The sequence below is a fragment of the Peromyscus leucopus genome, chromosome 14 (assembly GCF_004664715.2).
Source record: "Peromyscus leucopus breed LL Stock chromosome 14, UCI_PerLeu_2.1, whole genome shotgun sequence".
In the NCBI taxonomy this organism is placed as follows: Eukaryota; Metazoa; Chordata; class Mammalia; order Rodentia; family Cricetidae; genus Peromyscus; species Peromyscus leucopus.
This window is the reverse complement of record NC_051075.1, coordinates 22,593,150-22,614,365: the sequence shown is the minus strand read 5'-3', so window position 1 is coordinate 22,614,365 and position 21,216 is coordinate 22,593,150. Positions and strand designations below refer to the sequence as shown.

Sequence of the window (21,216 nt, the reverse complement as noted above, 5' to 3'; positions counted from 1 at the left end):
ATTGTTAACTGAAGAGTCTTCAAAAGGATGCTTTTGAATACCTCAGAATGCACCTTCATAAAAAGAGAAGAATATGTGTAATAAGCTGGTGAAATAAATGAGAATACTCAGTGTGCATGCATACCGAACCCAGGGATGCCGGTGTTGTGGAGTACTGGTTCTGTTCTAAAATGCATTCTTTCTAACTCATCAGAGATACCACACTGGAGCATCTGTGGGCAGCCTCTCCACTTAGTGGCCTCTTTAAGTCTCAAGAGTAATAAGGAGAAAGAATGGCTTCGGCCACCTAGCCATCTGTCAGCAGCAGGTCCTGGCAGCCCCTGGTAGAAGCCAGGCACAGAGTTACAGGAGACGATGCTTACATTATTCCAGAACACCTTTGGAGTGTTTTTACAAAATGACAATATTGTTTTTCACCCATTTTCCCCTTAGCCAGATTGACAGAATTACAGGTTGACATTATTGTGAAATTTTATGATGTATCATGTTAACGGTGCCAGTTTGATTAGCCTTGATTGACAGCTTATACCTGAACAGAAAGTGAAATGCTTCAAAAAATATAAAACCAGTAGCTCTTGCATGACTTTCACAATAAACAAAAACCCCTGGCTAATTTAATGTTTAACTAACTAAGAACTTCATCCTAACCATATTCTATTAAGATTGCATTTCTTTCATTCTCACCTTGAGACTCAAGAGCTGGAGGAGAATAAATCCAGGCTCGAGTTATAAAATCAAGGCTCACTTCCTGAGACTTTAAATGGATTGAGAACAGATTGCATGCATAACGTTGCCCTGCTCTGCAATACTGTCACAGGAAACAGAATCACCTCTGATCTGGCATTCCTAGGAGAAGCCTAGGCTGAGAGAGGAGGCTTTCATAAACAGTACAGGAGGCCAGGCACACCTCTTTCTGTACTATGGTGATGTGCCTTCATCTGTTACCCCAACAATTCTAGCACTGGAAGCCATCTGGCCTGGTAAATTACATATAAGGGTTATACTTTCCCCTCTGGCTCTCCAGGGTGAACTAGACCTAATAATATTCAAACCGGAATGAGATCCCTAGTTTCCATTCATAGTAAAGATCGAAGCCATTCATATTGCAAAATGCAGACAGAGGTGCAATTAGACACCCCTGTAGATTGCTCTTGCTGTCTGACTCCAAAACAGCCATACAGAGAGGGACGAGAGCCCAATGTTCCCTTCCAGTCAAGAAGCTTCCGCTTGATTTCTTTGTATCTCTTTTGAACTCTATTACTGTGTTGCCCCATTTAAAAGTCCCAGTTGCAAAGGGATTATTCACATGCTTCTGAATTCTGTTTGGGGAAGAATGAACATATCGGTTTCCACAGAGTAAGCCCCTGAGCTGGGAGGCAAAGCACATTCTGAGGACCACATGGCTAGCTGGGGAAGAAAGAGAATCCTTTTAAAAACTCAAAATGAGGGCTGAGAGGATGGCTCAGCAGTGAGGAGCACTGGTTGCTCTTCCAGAAGACCTGGGTTCAATTCCCAGGACCCCTATGATGGCTCACAACTGTCTAAGTCCAGTCCCGGGGAATCTAAGACCCTCTTCTGACTTCCATGGTCACATGGTTCACAGATATACACACAGGCAAAACACCCACACACATAAAATAATAACAAAAAAATTTAAGTTAAAAATGAACAGTTGTTTCTTTTTATTACAGACAATGGAGCAAGAAGGCTATTGTTGTCACCGCCAGTTCTGGAAGAGTCTTGAGGCAATCGTCTGGTAGGAATGGGGAGAACACAGCTGCAGAGAATCATCTGGACACACTTGACTCGCCCACACGAAGCACGTGTATCCATGTATTCATACATGTGAATCTAATATCTGCTAGTAATCCCTTAAAGTGCATCCCTGCACAGAAAAGCATCCTCAACTCCTGAAGACTCCATGTGCTGCAGGCTATCCCCTCCCAGCCTGTGCTGTCTGTCCGAAGAGTAGTAACCACTGGGTGGATTTTTTTTTTCTGTCCACTTCTATTCCAGGGCTAAACAGGTAAAACATGATCCTGGAGTGGAGAGCAGTTCTCTGGGGCCTATTTCCTAGAGTGTTGGCTTATATTCTATTAATAGCGTGAGCTGTGAATATTACACAGACCCTCAGGCTAACAGTGGACAATGTTGGTAGGCAGCACAAACACAGACAATTTAAGAAACCGTGGTGGATATAGCCAAGGTTGTCAGAGTGAAACACCTACATGCATTATACTTGTACTCATTCTGATGTGACTGGGCATGAGGCCTGCACACAGTTTCTTGAAGGTTGTAGATGATGTCCCAGGGTCTCAGTGTGATGGTAGGGTAGAAAAAAAAATCTCTGGGTTGCTTAATTCTAGTGTCTCAAATTAATGACTTAAACTGCATAGTGGGTTTTTCCAGATTTTGTGGCTCTCATTTGTTGTGTGTTTACCTGAAGTATGACGTACATGTGAGGAATGATGTTATCAGAGAACAGCGTGGTGCATTTGACATAAGGAATATATACATAGCAACTCTCAGTTCTTCAAATTCTTCTCAATCTCCAACAACATGGTTTGACCTTAGCTTTATATGAAAAGAATCACACAGTATCATTCTTAACTGTCGACTCTCTTTTGCTGAACCTCATGTTTGAAATTCATCTATATCATCTCATGGAGTTGTACAGAAGACTTCTTGAAGTGGCATTTCCCTTGCAATGATTCCTGTATAACTATGGTCCAATTTGAGTAAATATTGAGTTAAAACAAAACAAAAAACTTGCTCACCTCAAAGTTTCAAATCTAGATCAGGGAAAGCAGATAGTCTGTATTCTCTGTCCATCTGTCTCTCCAGGGTTTCACTGTGTGGCTCAGGATGGTCTCAACAAACCTCACCTGCATCCTCCCAATGCTAGGAATACCAGCATGCATCCCCACATGCAGCTGGGCAGGTTTCTCTTGAATCTTTGGTGGAAGTGTTGGAAAAGAGAGATGGTCAAAGAAAGGCGGGCTCAGGTTAACACGCACTGGGGTTGCCCAGAAGACACATCAAAATGTGCAGGGGACAAAGTAAAAGAGCTCAGACTCTAAAGTGGTCATGAAGGTCCGGGACTCCTGGGCTAGGCAGACACAGTCAAACTCATCTTTTTCTAGGCTAGCATAAACTTCGGAGTTGGGTGGGAATGCCCACAGAGTCATTTTCACATAATAATCAACAGCTGAGAAGATACTGCTACGTAAGTGATATGGTCGGTCTATGCATAAAACTTTTTCTTGGAGAGAAAAAAAGATGCATACACAAAAGTACTTGAAAACACAGTGCAATATGTTGACAAGCATAAAATGGTAGGACAAAATTGCAGAAGTTTGGTGGGACATACATGCTAAATTTCAGCAAACATGTTATCTGTGTTGTGCTATTGATTCGTTTTTCCAATTCACATGGACTCTTATTTCCTCTCAGCTTCCAAGTTTCCTGCCTGGAAAGTCAAATTCATTTTGATTCTAAATTCTAAACACTTCTTCAGAGTGCTACAGAAAGCCAGATTGCAAATCCCCTGATGTTCCTGGCCTTGCAGAATGATCCTAGTAGAGATGAGTAGAGACAGAGGCATTCAGGCAGAGGGTATGGAGTTAGTAAGAACCACATTAGAAGTGCCCGTGTGCCAGCCAGGCAGCCTGTACCTCTCTTTGTGTTCCTTAGTCTCTTTGGTTCTTTCTTTGTGCTCTGTTGCTCACATCTTCACCTTCCCAGGACCTGAATGCCTCACCTCTTCTCACTGTGGGATTTGTAATCACAGACAAGTACCGGGAGTAATCCCTGGGAATCCCAGAGCCCTTTGCAGCTGCTCTAAATTGTTCCATTAAAAAATTCGCAGTGCAATCTACATTGTAAAGCTTCAAGTTTAGCAAAAAAAGAAATGAGCTTGCAGTAAGATGCCCATGCAATGAAAGGCAAGGGCATCACTTCCAAGAGATGTGGGCATTTCAGGAGCGTTTCCACACAGCCTCTTTCCTCTACAAACAACTCCAAAATGGCAAAGTTCATTTCTCTTAACCTATATCCATACTCCAGCTATCTTTAAAATTACAAATTGCATTTCCAGGCTTTTGTAATCTCAAGATAAATATCCTATCTACAAATTAGATTTTTTTTTTCCTCCTAGCATTGCTAACCATGCATCTTCTGGATGACTCCAGGGATAACCACTATTCTCTGCCCAGGAAGTAGCTTTGCTCCCACTTAATAGTTGATTTTAAAGAAATCAGGGCTGCTATTTCACTATGGAGAAATAGCATCTTCCCACTACATCAAAGGGATATTCCTTTGTTTCTTTTTCTATCTTCTTCACAGTGGGAAAAGCAGTGATTTCAGAAGTCTCATGGTTAGAGCAAGTCAGTCCTCTGGCTGTAGTAGAAAAGGTTTTAAGAAAATACTGCACTTAGAGACCACCTAATAAAAAAACCCCTAAGAACAAAGCTATTTCTGAGGCCTTATATCGTTGCCATTACCAGTCATAATAATATGAAATAGCACAAGAGAGGAGATATAGAGTCAGTTCCTTATGAAAATTTTTGGTGGTCCCATTAGAAGATGACTATCTCCACTCAATAAGCACTAAGTATTTAGGGTCTAAGATTTCTTTAAATATAAAGCCCCTAGATCCTAACAGTACATTTGCTCATTTGCCTCATGAATTTTTTTAAAAATGCATGATTAACATCTCCCTAAACCTGACAGTAAGTAGAATTAATGAATAAGCAAAGGTACTACCTGCACTAAGCCATATGCATTTCCACAAGGGGTTTAATTTGGCTAAAGATCTCCTGTCACACATGAAATACATCATTGTTCTGATGGAACACCCTGGTAAAAATCTTTATGTCAATAGAATCTGTGGAAGAAGTGGAAAGAACAATAGAGTCAGGTGAATGATCATCTGGTTGGCTACCTGATCTCTGGAACTGGTAACACTGGGTACATTTTGGGTACTGTCAGCCACTAAAGACCTGGCAGGGAAGAAAATGGCACCTCAGTAGCCTGCAAAGCCAAGACGAGCTAGTGAAGACACTGCGTAAAACGGTACAGTGGGTGCTATGCCAGAGTTAAGGATGGCCTGGGATACAATGGGATGGATGGCTTACAGGGTACCAGTGTAGGCTACAACAGAATGCTCACAGCTCACTGATAACTAGTGTGGGAAGCTGGAAGAGGCTGAAGGAATGATATACCAGACTCTCCCCCTGAGTCATAAATGGATCAAAGTTAGGTTGTGATACAGTAAGGGAAAACAGTGTAGAAGGAGAGCTATCCAAGCAACTGGTAGAGCAGAAGCTAAAAATTCAAATGTTTAAAGACAGGGGTATCTGTAAAGGAGGCTGCCACATGGCTGGGGCAAGTTAGGTGGCAGAAAGAGGCAGTGTCTTAGTTTCTTTTCCTGTTGCAGCGGAAAAAGCAACTTAAGAGAGCAGAGTTAATTTTAGTCCACAGTTCAAATCATACTTCACCACAGCTGATAAATCCAGGCAGCAGGTGTTTGGAGCAGCTAATCACACTATGTTCACAGTCCAGAAGACAGGAGCAATGAATGCATGCATGCTAGTGCTTAGCAAGCTCCATCCATTCCCTTGCCTAGGGAATGGTACCACCCAAAGTGAGTAGGTTTTCCCACTCAAATGAAGGTAGTCAAGATAATTCTCTACAGACATGCCCTGAGGCTCATCTCCCACATGATCCTAACTTCTGCCAAGTTGACAACTAATCCTAATCGTCATAGGCAGCATCTTAAAAAAAAAAATCCAACCAAAATCCTCCAGCAGTTGTTATTGTGGTAATGATGCTTAACAAGAAATGTACCGTATTTACAAATGTGTAAGTGTACCATATGTCTCTGAGATGAATAAAAGGCAACAGTATATGTTTTCCATTGATTCTGCCTCCTCCTTCCATTTCAGACATGGGTTATTGACTTTGCATGGTCAAGATGGGTTGGCATGAGGAAATATTTTACTCATTAACTAGAGGATATATCACATGCTATCCAGTCATCTTAAATTCGCAATAAATTATTACTTAATTCATGGTCCAAATGATGGCCACTGGCCTTCTAATTTGATTAGCTGGTAGACAGATCATTTTCTCATCTGTGTCTAAAGAGGTGGGAAATCATAGCAGAAGCCCAAGTGCTATCATTTGTTTTCATTCCTCATGCCACTTGAGTTCAGCGTCTGATAAGCAGATCCTTAAGCTGCTCCGTGGTAATGCATGTTTCATTTAAAGGATGTTTTCATTTTTCATATGACTATGCTAGGAATGGAAACACAAGTGCTCCAGAAGTCCTTTAATTAATCGTGGAGAAGAAACATGCATGAAAGACACTTAGGAAGTTACATATTTTCCATCTCCTTGGACCTTTCTGAAGTGCACACTGGCACAGTGGTGACAGCCAGGCTCTGCAATTAGATCTGACCTGTTAGCTACAAGATTGTGGTACTGGTTACTTCCCCTCTGTAAGCCTCACACCTGCCATCTGTAATGTCAGGGAGCCTGCCAATACAGGAGTAGGGTGCTGAGAAGATGAAGTGTTTGGAGCAGTGATAGGCACATGGGGAGCATACATAAACACTGCATACTACTCAACATGAATTGCTCTTTCTGCACATTCATCTTTATCATAACGCTTTTGGGAAAGAAAATATTTTTTAACTAATGTCATCAATTTGGGGCCAGAAATATGACCATCGCTTCATAATAAACATTATAAACAACAACAATTTAGTTGCTCCAAATGTAAGCACTATGTCAGAGAGTCTTCAACCCCAGGATCATTAGATGTAATCCACATTTGATTTCTTACCCACCCCTGGCATATACCATCTACATTTGTCTAGAAACTTCCTGGAATTGTGTTTATTTACAAACATTTTGAATTTAGAGTTTCACAGAAATTACATTAAGAGCGTTTTAACACACAGAGCACCAGTTATCTCTAGAAACAATAGCTCTTAAGCTTTTAAAAATACAATGTAAATCCAGCTCTCTACAGAACGGAAGAGCTATCGAGGGGATGGCATGAGCAGCTCTCCTCTAACGTTGTTCCTGGTTTCCTCTTACATGTGCTCTCTGCCCTTTAAGATGAGAACAACACGAATGAGAAATATTTCAGCTTTAAAAGCGCACTTTATTCTACAAATGATGTAAAGACGTTTACAAAGGCAGAAACAACACAGCATGATGCGGGATATAAATAGAAGATAATATATACGAAGAAAGGAAGGGGAACTGGGGAATTAAGAGGAAGGCAATAGGGATATTAACTAGAAAAGTACATGCCAAGAAGTCCTCTGAGCTTGACAGAGTGCCATCACAATTCTGATCTCCCCACTGTGTGCAGAAGCTATTGTCACACTAGACACTCAAGAGAAACATAACTATTATTTTATAAACCCACAGGAAATCCTTTCTATTGGCTTCCAAATAAAAGGAAATCTGATATATGATGCCCACGTTTTTTGCAGAAAGCACAATGATTAGCAAGGTTTCTATCTTTGTGCTGTCTGAGGTTCTGAATACTAAGGCAGATTCTATAACACAATGAGATCCAAGAAATTCCCTAGCAAACCAAGTTGATATAATATGGGATAAGGTTTTCCAATACATTGTTAAGAGTCATCTTTAGAATATTAGCAAATGATAATTAAAAGCTCTGCTCTGAAGGTGAGAACATGCACTCTGATGATTCCTATCCCTCCTTGAGAATTCTTGAAATGTAGTTTGTGTTTGTGTGTATGATTTGGTTTCTACAAATACATTGGTAGTGCTAGAGTACACTTCAGTAAGCTTGAGTGAGCTCAAGGTTAACAGGAGAATTACTCCAGCACTCTGCAACTGTTTATAATGCCTGCATCACAGATATCCTACTTTTATTTATGTATACATCATAAAGTAAAACCAAAGCCAAATAATACTGCCTATGGGGAGCTATAAAACTTACCATCACGAACAGCAGAGTAGTGACCCTGAGCCCCAGTGACCTTACTCTGTGACCACCGCCATGACATGTAACTCTCTGGACCTGTCCTCAATCATATGTAAATTCTGAATATTGGACCCATCATAACATTCTGTGATTATGGAACAAGGATTCGTCTGACATGGGGCATCAGGAATTAAAGCACTGATAAGCCTTTTCTGTGCAACAAACCTCTATTCAGAAGAGACCATTGGACAGAGGCAAATGCTGTTAGCCAATGAGTGACTCAGAACGTTCGAAAACCTTTTCCCTTTTTCCCAGAAAGGAGCCACAATTATAAGTGAGGGGAACATAGCTTGACCTCTACAATCTTCAAAGTGAAACATCTACTTTCAAGTGGATCTTAGAATATTAGGAAGGGGTCCTTTCCACAGGACATTGCAAATCATAGCTGTCACACGTGATGGCACTCTCCGTTCAGATGGGCTAAAATCATCATCTCCAATTCAGTTCCCCACCCCCCAGCTGCAGGCCTACCAGCCCATACCCGACTCAGCTCTGCTCCAGGCTAGCAGTCGAGCAGACTAGTTAAAAGACAATTAGTCCAATTTCACATTCTCTAGCAGCCGAAAAATTTCATGTTATTTCAGCCACAGTGGATGGATGCCAAGTTCACTGGAAGCAGCCCGGCTGATTTATCCAGTCCATTTTAATACTTTAGAAATACTGTTAAAACATGGCTGTCCTAATTACGCAGGGATCAACGCACAGTGTCCCTCTCACCCAGGATTCTCCCAGAAGGGCTGCAATCAGCTGCATTCCCCTTAATTTCACCATGCAATTCCAACTAATTTCATCCTAGTACAGCGCTGTCAGACAACTCCCATGCCTCTGCGGTTTTAATCGATTAGCTCAATGTCTCTATAATGCATCACCAGCTGCCAGGCACAGAACTGGACGCTCTGCAAGCGTTTCAGCTAAAAGACAGTTTAATTACTATACCAGCTTCTCAAAGGCATAGGCACAAAGCCTTGGAATCAAATTATTAAAATATTTGGTGTCAACAAGCCACTTTATAACTGAGCAAACAATGACAACCCAAAAGATGGAAATAAGGAGGAAGTCAGTCTTTAATTGTGAGCAAGCTTTTTATGGACTGTAATATATTCAAGTAAATGGATGGCTTCAGCATCGCTGTTTCTCAGCGGCAATTGCATTTGGGGGCATTCTTATGTGACATATAAGGACAGGACTTTTGTATTTCACAATGGGAAAAAGAGTAAATGGGTCTAAGTCTACCTTGTACGTTGAAATCGTGGATTAATATAACTAGCTCTGGCCTCTTATACATCCCTTAACTCAAAGCTCACACAAGTGGAATTAAAGTGTCCATGGTCAGAACACACTAGTAGATGAGGGCATTTAACACTCAAGCTAGACAACTTCTAAAATAGATTCTAGTTACCCTGCTTAGGATGACATAGTTTTTACCTAATCTATATGACAATGGGATAAAGAAAGTCATCAGGAAAAAAAAAAGAATGTTAGTAGCATGACTTCACTGTTTATATAGAACTGTGCCAAAAATAAGCAACCGAAAGAACAAATTGAAATATATGTGTCCTGGCTAGCTTTATGTGAAGATGACGCAAGCTAGAGTCATCAGAGGGGAAGGAAGGAGCCACAATTAAGAAAATGCCTCCATAAGATCACTCTGTACATAAGCCTGTAGGACATTTTTATAATAATTGATGGGGGAGGGCCCAGCCCATGATGAGTGGTACCATCCTTAAGCTGATGTCCAGGGTTCTATAAGAACGCAGGCTGAGCAAGCCATGGGAACAAGCCAGTAAGCAGCACCCCTCCATAGCCTCTGCCTCAGCTCCTGCCTCTAGGTTCCTGCTCTGCTTGAGTTCCTGTCCTCACTGCTTTTATGATGAACTGTGATGTGGAACTCTGAGAAAAATAAACCTTTTCTCCCCACGTTGCTTTAGTCATGGTGTTCCGTCACAGAAATACTAACTATAACTAAGACAATGTGTTTCAAAAGAATCAAACAAAAGACTCTGAAGATGTGGGTCAATATATTTAAGGCCAGCAAGAAAACCAAGAGACCTATGACCTCAGATCCCATTATAAGGCCTATATTATTATAGTGAAGGTCTTTACTTGTTCATTACCTTGCATGAAAGGGTTCTGTATATTAGTCTAGAAACAGAAGAAGTCACTGATTGCAAAACAAATGATTCTTAAGAAATTTCTCAGATAAAACCCAAACAGAAATATATCCCTGGCACAATTATCCAAAGGAGAGCAATGTGTGGAATGGCCTCTTGCTTCCTTAAAACCAGAGGCACAAACTTAGTAATAGACAAACATCAATGATTCATCTTTAAAAAAAGTTTGCTATGTGTAAGTGGAAACTGTGTACAGTTAGTGTTGGCATTTTCTCTTACTTCTTTAAAGTGCCTTTTGATTATAATTGCTAACTGCAGACACACTTAGCAACGATGACCAGAGCACCTGCTGATAGCATTCACTGAAACTCAGTGGACACCCACTCTAACCCCTGTCTCAAGGAGTGGGCTGATTAAACAGTTGTCAACTGTTTAATTAAAGGTGGTCCACACCTTTAATCCCAGCACTCGGGAGGCAGAGGCAGGTGGATCTCTGTGAGTTCAAGGCCAGCCTGGTCTACAGAGTGAGATCCAGGACAGGTATCAAAACTACACAGAGAAACTCTGTCTAAAAAAAAAAACCAACAAAAAATAGTTGTCAATTATATTTTATAGTTTAGTTAAAGCATTAGAATATCCATTTTGGATTCCTCAAAATTTTCCTTTTTTTTCATATTTTCTTTCATTGGTCATGTGATTTTGGGCTCAGTAAAGCATTTTTTATGTCCTTAAGTTGTCAAAATGCTTCCAATTCCATTATGTAGTAAGATCCACACATTATGGAAAAAAAACAACAGAAACAGAGACACAGAATGGCATTAGCTTTTCCAGATTCTTCTGGCTGGTAATAAAACCATGGTCAAATCTCAGGCCACTGACTTATTGCTCTATGTTGCCAGGCTATAGGAGATGTGAAGACTAATTGTAACCACAAACTTCTCTTTCATCATTAGTCAGAATCTTGGGTCAGTTACTTCATAACACTGATGCCTAGGTCTTAAATACCCCTCCTGTTATAACCTTATATCTAGTGGGTGTGGTTTTGTAAGAACTGCTTTCTTCCTCTAAAGTTTCATGTAAGGTGAATGACTCTAACATTATGAGCCTAAGTGAAACACTTTTTGAACAAGAAATGGGTTAATAATTGCAATGGAATAAATGTGTTAAGACATGCACTGTTTCTGGCACATATCATTATAACAGCTACTATGGACTAGCAAAGCTACTCTACAAGAACTAGTGTGAGTTCTCAGGCCTCAGATTTCCTGCACACTCGCTTGCCTACACAGTGGTTAGCTTCAAGACTTCTGATTTCACCACTGTGCAGGCAAGCGAGTGTGGTGAAATTCAGTGACTGCAAGCACATCAGCTTCCATTACTCACTTGCAATCTATATTTCGGTCACAGCCATTTCAATATGGGTCTCTTCAACAACCAGTTTGCTGTTTGATGGGTCAAAGGGGTTATGACCTGCCAGTTTCATGTGATTCAACATTACTTTGAGCATTTCTGCTACTTCATTCCCAGGATAGAATACATTTTTTTTTCTGATGTTATATCATATGAGATCCAAACTATCACTTTTTTCTGAATTTTTCCTTCCATTCAGTTTTTTGTTTGTTTTTGTCTATCTCATCAGAATAACACTAAAAATCTTTCTACATCTATGGCTCTCAAACTTCAATGTGAAGGAGTCACATGAGTCATCTGAATATATTGTTAAATTGTAGAACTGGCAGTCTGGGGTGGAGCCTGAGATTCTGCTTTTCTAACAAGTGTCCAGTGGGCAACGTGGCCCATTTCCAGACAACCCCGTCAGTGCTGAGGCTCTATACAAGGCCATCTGACTGAGGTTGTATTGGGAGCTTTATTTCTCATCAGCCAATGACTCCAATCAAGTTAGCTGTTTTGAATGTAAGGTTCTTCCTTTAGTAAATGATACATACATCACAGGGCTCTCCAGGATTATAGGAAATGAAGAGGCCAGAGTGATGAGCATGGTCGCTGGCATCTTATTATTCTCAATGCACAGCATGAAACAGCAATATTGTTTTTAACAAACACAAAGTAAAGTAGAACCCTATCTTGGGAGCTGAAGTTTATACAGTGATTCCAGAAGTGTGAGCCCGGCACCAATCAAAGTCAAAGTGACTTTTTAGAATTGCAAATTCTCAGGGAGGAAGCCAGTACATCTGAGGAGCCCAGAGAACTGTGCTTAGTAAACTCTCCAGATGATCCTACCTTGTTTGAAGTTTGGAAACTACTGGTGGTACTTCTTAGCAATGAGTTTTCAAACTTAGCAATAGAATAGCCTAGCCATTTCACTGGTTTGGCCTCCTTTAACCATAACATATGCAGTCCACTTCATGTCTATTCTCTGCTATTACAGAAATCCAGAACTGGTCAAAATGCAGAGAGCAAGTGATGGGGATTTCCAACCCCATTTGATAAACCTACAACTCAACTTCCACACCAAAGGCTCAGGAAATGTGGAAAGGGTGGGGTCAGAGGAAGACAGTGAGAGCCAGACGACCAGCAAAGTGTCATCTATATAACACAGGGAAGCTGCCCCCATGAAAACTCAGCAATGTGGTTGCCTATATAAGACCCGTACAGTGACACTACCAGTGGTCATCCCCACATGGATGGGGGCAATCTCGTGGGGTCACCAACCTAGGTAAAAAGTCCCGGGTAAGGAATGGATGATGAGAGAGGAAGAATTAGTTTTCTCCAGAATTTTAATTCATTAATTCATATTCTCTCTCTCTCTCTCTCTCTCTCTCTCACACACACACACACACACACACACACATACACACACACACATATATAAATTCTCTCTATATATAATTGTATAGTTACACACACATATATGAAGTTAGAGAAGAGACATGCATTTGACAGAGGACTTGGAGTAGCGTAAGAGGAGCTTTGGAGGGAGGGGTAGAAATTATGGAAATACAGTACTTACATATGAAATTCTCAAAATAGTTTTTAAATTAAAATGAAAGAAAAAAATAGCAAAACTTTGTGTCCCTCCTGCTCATGAACGTTAAATACACTCAAACTAAAATATTACAAAGAGCTTAACATTTTTAAAGATTAAAGCACTTATTTCAAAATGTGTTATGTACCTGAGGATTTCAATTTGTTTGTTCTTCTGTGGTTACTCATTCTTCTGAGACTGTTGACTCTTCAAGTAATTAGAAAGAGTCCAGTTATTCACGCCTGACCATACAATGAAAGTTCACTAGAAGACACAGGGGTTATTTCCACACTATTAACACAATTTTCATAGATTTGAGGGTGCTATTCCTATCACCCCCTTTTTCAGATCCTACCTGAGACTTTTTTTGTTGTTGTTGTTAAAACTTGTTGTCCAGGACTCTCTAATTTCTTCCTAAGTTGGGTCTCTATAAGGTCCTCATCTTCAAATCTTCAAGTGCTGGAGGGACCTAGAATTCTGCCCAAACGCTTTCTTCTCTATCTCCATGTATTCCTAGGTGACTTTACCTAACCCTCTAGCTACAGTTAATCAGACAAATTGATAACTCTCCACCAGGAAAGTCTAGCCCTGCTGCTTACCTAACTATAGGTTAACACTGTAGTGATTTGACATGACATCTCTTTAATGTTCACTTTTACCATCATAACTCACAATCCTCCTCTCCAAACATGCTATCCTGTGTTCTCCAGGAACTTTCCCACGTTTTGCATGGTTCTTGCTACAGTTCATCCCGCAGCATCAGCAAGACCTGTGAGGCCGGTGTGACAAGGCCTTCTCTCCTAAGGAATTCACCGACAGCCCATCAACAACCTTCAAGACGTTGCCTGACACAACAGGTCTTGTGTACTGTCACAGTCTCTGTGAGGTCATACGTGTGTCGGTCCGGTCGTATCTGGAAGATGCTATTTTCTTGGAGTCCTCCATCACCCCTGGCTCTTACAATCTTTCTGACTTTTTTGTTTATCTGAATATTTGCTTTTTTTTTTTTTTTTTGCTTTTGATTTTGCTTTGCTTTGCTTTTGATGGGGAGAGGAGGGAAGGGAAGGAAGGGGAGAGGGAGAGGGGTGGGGAAGGAGAGGAAAGGAAGGGAAAAAGAACATGAAGTTGAGTGGCTGGATGGTGGGGTGGACCTGGGAAGAGTTGGGGATGGGTAAAAACATGATCAGAATATATTGTATGAATAAAACTAAATAAAAATTTTAAAAAATTATTCAAAAATATACATCTACCCTGAATCTGATCACTCCCCACTCCATCATACCTTGGTTTAGCTCTCCAGTAAAGTTTTTCGTACTAGTCAATTTTGGTCCACTTTTGGCCCTTTCATAGCCATAGTTTTCCTACTTCGGGTGCCGTTGATTCCCATCCTGGAACTCCACGGTGTTCTCCTTTTCCTCTTGGAGAGCCAAAGCCTCTGTCTTGTCTTGGTTATGACACCAGCCTTCTCTATAGCTGCCTCTCTCCCCTTGTCTAGCCATACCCATCCTGACATTTCCAGGTTCCCTCAGCCTCACTCCCACAGCTCTGCTGGGTTTATCACCCCAGGTTCCCTTCCCAGGATGTTTGTGATTGGCCCCCTCTCTTTGTGGAGGTTTCTACCTCGCTGCTGCTTCTCGGAGAGATGATGAAATACTTGATTCACCCTGAAAACCCCCGTTGCAGCTTTCCACATCTTTACAGCAGTTTACACGTTGATAGAATGTGTCACCCCCGTCACATACACATTTGTTGACTGTCCCCTTTGGGACAAGGTAAGTTGTAAGAATTCAGAGTTTCCCATGTTAAATTGTTTGTCCCAAGAAATCCCACATAATAGGCATTCAGTGAATATTTGGTAATGATGACAATCACTGAAGCTAAGTTAAAGTGAATTGCATATGACTACCAGGTAGTCAACTCCAGAGTGGGAATTAAAAAGACTTCCTTCTTCCAGCTCCTACCATTTTGCCTTCTGACTACATTCAGTGGGAACGAGTCACCGTAAAACACCTAGGAACACCCAACTCTGCCCCACTTTCATGCCACCCAAAAGGCTGGCGTTGTGTTGCTTGGTTTTCTTTGCAAGAGGTAAAATGCGTGGGACACTGTCTAACCTATTCTCTATCACTCTGTCACAATGCCCTTTTTTTCTGTGTAGCGCTTATTTAGACGTGCGTTTGTATCTCTCTACTGTCTCCTCTACTGGATGCGAGCTCTGGCAGGGGCTGGCTTTGTCACGCTCGTGTCTGTTACACTAATATGGCACTCACTACCTCCTTCCTAAGTACTCAGAGCATGAGTAGAGATGAAGGCATCTTACATTCAACCCATCATTCTCCTAGAAAGTAAGAATTCAACCCCCAAATAAGCACGTATTGGGGTGAGAAGGATGCATGGTATAAACCCTCTGCTCTTGCTGCCAGTCACCTACAGGCACAAGAAAATGATCGTCATAATTCCTGCTCATAATAATTTACAGTGCTTTTTAATATGTCAAGTATGTTATGTTCATTATCTCTGATCTTCACAATAATCCTGTGAAATAATTACTATTATTATATTCATTTTAGAGATGAAGGAACTAAATGAGCCCCAGGAAAAATAATAAAGGAAGTAACTATTTAGGAGTAATTGTCTCGGATTTTGGGAGGAGTGGACATAGGATTCATCTCAACACCCATGCCCTCTTTTAAAACTTTCAAATCCATATTAGGCCCAATAAATCATACCGCCTTCTTCAAATTGGGGCAGTGTGTGTGTGTTGGGGTGGGGGGGGGACATAAGTGATTGGTTTTACATTCCCTATGGCCTGGCAGCAGGTCATCAATTCAGATAAGATCTATGAGAGATGACATTAATCTTGCAGATAGGCAAAAAGTAAAGGAAGAAAAACTAATGGCTTCTAATTATTTTGATAACTGCATTCATTGTTATCCTCACTCTCTCTGTGTTCTGTTATTGAGTAGTTAACACTATTTGAAAGTAACAGAACTAGAATATTCTTAGCTACTTATCAACTTGCATGGAACAAATTCATCTGCCAATCAATGAAGAAATGATGGAACATAAATGAATCTTAAGATCTAATGGTGATGTGCTCAGTACCGCCCAGCACCAAAGTGCGGGATCTACTGGTACAGCCTGGGAACCAAACGCCTTCAAACCTCCACAGGCACCTACTCCCTTCAGGGCTACAAACGCCAGGGTAAAACACAGCACATGTTTCTAGCTGCCCCAGAGCTTGAGGTGGAAGAGAATAACTTTATAGCCCACTTGGATACTCTTCTAGTTTGCTCTCTGTTGCTGTGATAAACACCCAGACCACAAAAGAACATAGGGGAGGGAAGGGCTTATTTCAGCTTCTACCAGGTCACAGTCCATTGTGGAGAGGAGTCAGAGCAGGAACTATAGCAGAGACCATGGAGGAACATTGCTTACTGGCTTGCTCACTGGCTCATGCTTGGCTGGCTTTCTTATATAGCCTAGGTACACTCACTTGTGGTGATAGTTTATTTGTGCTGAAATGTGGTGATATTTTATTTGTGCTTTAATAAATAAAGTTTGACTGGAGATCAGAGGAAATAGCAAGCCATGTTAAGTAAACAAAGAAATCAGGCAGCAGCAGCACACACCCTTAATCCTATCACTTTAGCAGGCAGGGTCTCTGTGTGTTCAAGACCACACTAGGGAACAGAGCCAAGTGTGGTGACATAGGCCTTTAATCCCAGTACCAACCATAGAGTTCTGGAGGCCTGTACAGACAGGAAGTGACAGAGCTGGTATGAAAGAGGAAGTGATGTAGCTAGACAGAGAGCAAATCAGATGGCAGAACAGCAAGGCAATAAAGGTGTGGGTAGACAGGAAGTAGCTCGCATTGGGACGCTGCAGAGTTGGAGAGGTAAGCCTGGCTGGTGGCTTTCCCTAATTCCCTGATCTCTCTAAGGCTTTCGCCCCTATATTTGGCTCCATGTTTTTTATTTATTAAGACCATTTAGAAATTTGTCTACATTACCCACAGATGGTGCCATCCACCATGAGCAGGACCCTTCACACATCAAGTCTCACCTAAGGCAAGTCTCACCGGCCATTCTGATCAAGGCAATTCTTCAATTGTGGTTACCTATTCCCAACTGACTCTAGGTTGTGTCAAGTTGGCAATAAAAACGAAGCAGGACTTATACTGAACAAGCAGCACAGGATCTTAATTTTTATATTTAAAGAGTCACATGCAGTTCTTAGGTTTTGAGTTCCTAAAACTTAGAGTCACAAAGTTATGTTTTGAAAGGATTTGGCCTTTCTGAAACAAAGCAAGCTGATCAAACAGTCAAATTATACTAATTTATTGTGACTATCTACCACCATCAAAGCAGAAGAGAAAAAAAAAACACAAAGAAGTAAGGCTAGTGGGAACATTGTCAGTTGAGTGAGAGCTGCGTGGAGACAGGTCCTTTAAACATGAATTCTATCCTGGATGTGTCTGTTATGGATCTGACTTCACAAGGAAGCAAAATTACTTAATTCATTATCAACCCGCCCTGATTTAGATCTATGCATGTGAAAATCTCTGTTACTAATTTTAATTGCACTATTCCCTCTCTACAGGATACTGTTAAATTGGTTTGGTGAAATAGTAGTGAATCACATCAAAGTGGTGGGCTACATTTTATAATATATCTAAATAACGATCCCATTTTCCCAGCATGTTGCCATGCATTTTAAGTATTAATATTATGACTCTGGTTTAGAAGAATGTAGCCTTTTTCTTTAAAATAAATTTTCTTGCTCTTTTAGCACTGTTAAAATTGGGCTGGATTTTAAGTGGCTAACGAGTAATAAAAGAGCAATATCTGCTACAGGGAACCACAAAAAACATGCCGGCAGGCACATAAAATATGTCCCTGTAAGTCACTTGCAGATACATCATTCTGATACAGTAATGGTTTTTCCAAACTAAGTGGGCTCCCTTTTGTAGCTGCACTTTATTATCTGGATTCTTATTTTCACTCTTACCCCTGGATCTTTAGAGAGAAGCATTTTTCCCTCTCATGCACATTTGTAAATTCAGAGAAGCGGAAAGGGTCAAGAGAAAAGAAGCAAAGTCATGATTCAGATCTGAGAAAGAGCGCAGGCTCTGCCACTGCTGGGAGTCTGTGGCTTCACTTTTGTTCACTGTTTCCACTTCTCCAACTAGGAAAACGAAAAGAAGGCACAGACGTTTCTCACAGTGAAATTCAGCCTTTTAAGTACAGCTGCAGATTCCGGCCTTGCTTCTTCATGGGGAGGCATCGTCCCCAAACAGAAGGTGCTTAGGTGATGAAGCAGAAAGCCTACGTCCAGACTCTGCCTAACACTAAATTAAGTCTTGAGTAACTAAGAGCATTCCCTCAATGCATCAGTTTCGTTTTGTTTTTGTTTTTGTCTTTCTTATGAACAAGTTGGTTTAACGTTGAGTTTTATAAAGCTCAATCACAGGATGACGTAGATACTACTTTAGTACAAAACTGAAAAAGGAGCGGGCTAGCCAGAAGGCGAGAGTGATGGTGCACGTGAAGAAGGATGAGTCTGAACACAACAGAGTGGAAGAAACAGAGGGGATGGGAAAATTACAAAGTTAATTAGGACCTGGCTAGACGTGGGAGCCAGGGAGTGGGCAAGGTCAGGATGTCACACAGTTAATGGATGGCACTATTAGCAGGAACAGAAAGTGTGGTTGGCAAAAGAGTGTGTTCTTGAACACGTTTGCCTAACGATGCCCCCCCACCCAAAAAAAAGAGGAAGTGGGTGGAAACTGAGGGATATGGTTGATCAGAGAATCTGGGAGAACCGGTTCTGTTTAGAAATTGCTGTTTCATTGGAAGTTGCTTGGTTCTGTTGGGCAGTCATCCATTCAGCACCCGGTGAGTTGAGTACTGTGTGCCAAGCATTTACTCCAGTGTTGGATATACAAGGAGACAAGTGCCTCCTAGTCCTGCTTCCACAATCTAGGGAACCTGTGTGCTCATCAAAAAGAAAAAAGCTAAACAACGGCTAGCATGTTCCAAATTATTATACATGCCAGGACTATGCAAATTACTTTAACACTTGCACAGGTGGTTGATCAGGATGTAATCAATGGTATAGCTCCAAATCTAGATAAGAAAGTGTAGCCTCTGAAAGGTTAAGTTGCTCTGTAAATCATGGAATAATGAGTGCAGAACTGTGGTTCAAACCTGAGCCCCACACCCCCTGATTTTATAGCTCTCCATTTCTCCCCTGTATAGGGTGGGGACAGAAGACAGCTAGAGAAGACCTATGGAGGGAGGGCCCTTTAAGAGAAGCTGCTGGGGACTAGTGTAGCGAAAGAACTACAGAATCAGATAATGGTGCCAGAAACCAGGGAAGGAATCGAAAGAAGAGCACGGAAGGCGGGAACACCCCAGAGTCAAGCAACCCTCAGTGCTGACCCCGCACAGACATCTTCTTTTCGAAAGCCAGCAGCACCACAGAAATGTCTGGAGCCCTGCACTGTGACCTGAGGCCAGATCAACACATGGCCATGGTGACTCTAAGAGGCTACCAGATGATGGAATCGAAGAGAAATCAGAAATGCTGGCCCAAAGTAACAGGAGGTAGGTGAGTCAAGATAATAGTTCAGATATCAAAAAGCGAATTTTCTTTTTGCACTGGCACTTTTTTTTTTTTTTTTTGGTCTCCCAAAGGTAATTGCATTGGATGAAAACTTTACATTGTACAATGAATGTTAAACCTGTCAGGATTCGGTGATGTTTAAAGGAAAAGCATTCACTTCTTCTCTGCCCCTGCTACAAGATAGTTAAGATTATGACTCTGGTTTAAAAGTCAAAGTTGTAGTCAAGGCAAGCAGTTGAGAGGAAGGTCAGAAACCCCCCACTGCTATGACTGTTTGGATCATGCTCCATAAGCTGCTCTCTTTGTGGAGGAAAGAAAGGCACAGCTATGAGTCTGTAAGAAAAACCGCTGGACTATCATCACCAGGTCAGAGAGCAGTGTGTATGCTGGAAGGCAGCTCAGCAGTTGTGAGCATGTACTGGTCTCACAGAGAAGCCAGGTTCCATCCCCAGCACCCATATCGGTACCTCACAACTGCCTGTAACTTCACCTCCGGGGAGAGCTAACATTTCAGGTTTCCTTGGCACCTTCACATGTGCAAACACACACACACACACACACACACACACACACACACACACACACACACACATGCATACACATAATTAAAAATGGCAATAAGTATTTTATAAACAATGCAGTGCATAATTCAAACCATGATTTGCCCAAGACACTGAATGAAGCAGGATTGAGAGACACGGTTTCTAACAAGAGCGAATGGGTCACAAGTGCTATGCAAGGGGCTGGGCCAAGGCCTGGAACGACTTCAAGGCATCACCTCTGTCTTCATCAGCTTTTTCATTGGTTTGGAAATTTACAGTCACTGAACTTAGCCATGTTTTAGGCAGGGGAAGGGAAAAACAGACCAACATCACAGTAAGAAAAATCAGCTTGGTCTCTTTTTATTTCCTACTTCCCTTTGAAAGAGTCACTGCAGATTGAGAGCTGGTCCTTCATTCTAGATTAACTGTAATAAAGAAGGTGACATGTTTAGTTTTACCTTGCCAAAAACTATTCCCTGCCCCCCACCCCCCGGAAATAAAACAAAAGAAAAAGGAAAAGAAATGGATATACTAGTTACAGTCCATGCCAGAAGAGTAGAAGGTGACAGAGGACCGAGCTAATTTAATTATGCTAATACTGTGGAGCCAGATGGCAGAGCAGGCAATCAGGGGCGACATTTTTAAGATGAGATTTTTAAAAACAAATATTTGTGTTGCATTCCTCTATAGCACAAGCATAGGTATACTCCGTTTCTCAGTGTGTTTGTTATCTTTAAGAATGGTAGGAAGCTTCCTGGGTCACATGTTCAACCCTCCTCTGCCACCTGCCACCCCCTCCAGGAAGGCAATCTGACCCAATTTCCTGATCTGAGGTGGCTCCAGAGAGGACCATCATCATGGGGCAAGTTTTCCCATGACAACCTGTGCTTGGGATATGTGGAGGAGGGGTATAAAACTAAA

The 21,216-nt window shown here is 41.5% G+C and overlaps 1 protein-coding gene across 8 annotated transcripts in view; it reads right to left on the bottom strand.

Annotated features, from left to right (window-relative positions):
• Positions 1 to 21,216, bottom strand: part of Npas3 (neuronal PAS domain protein 3) — an 850,947-nt gene that overhangs the window by 509,740 nt on the left and 319,991 nt on the right. The gene's annotated exons all lie outside the window — the stretch shown is intronic.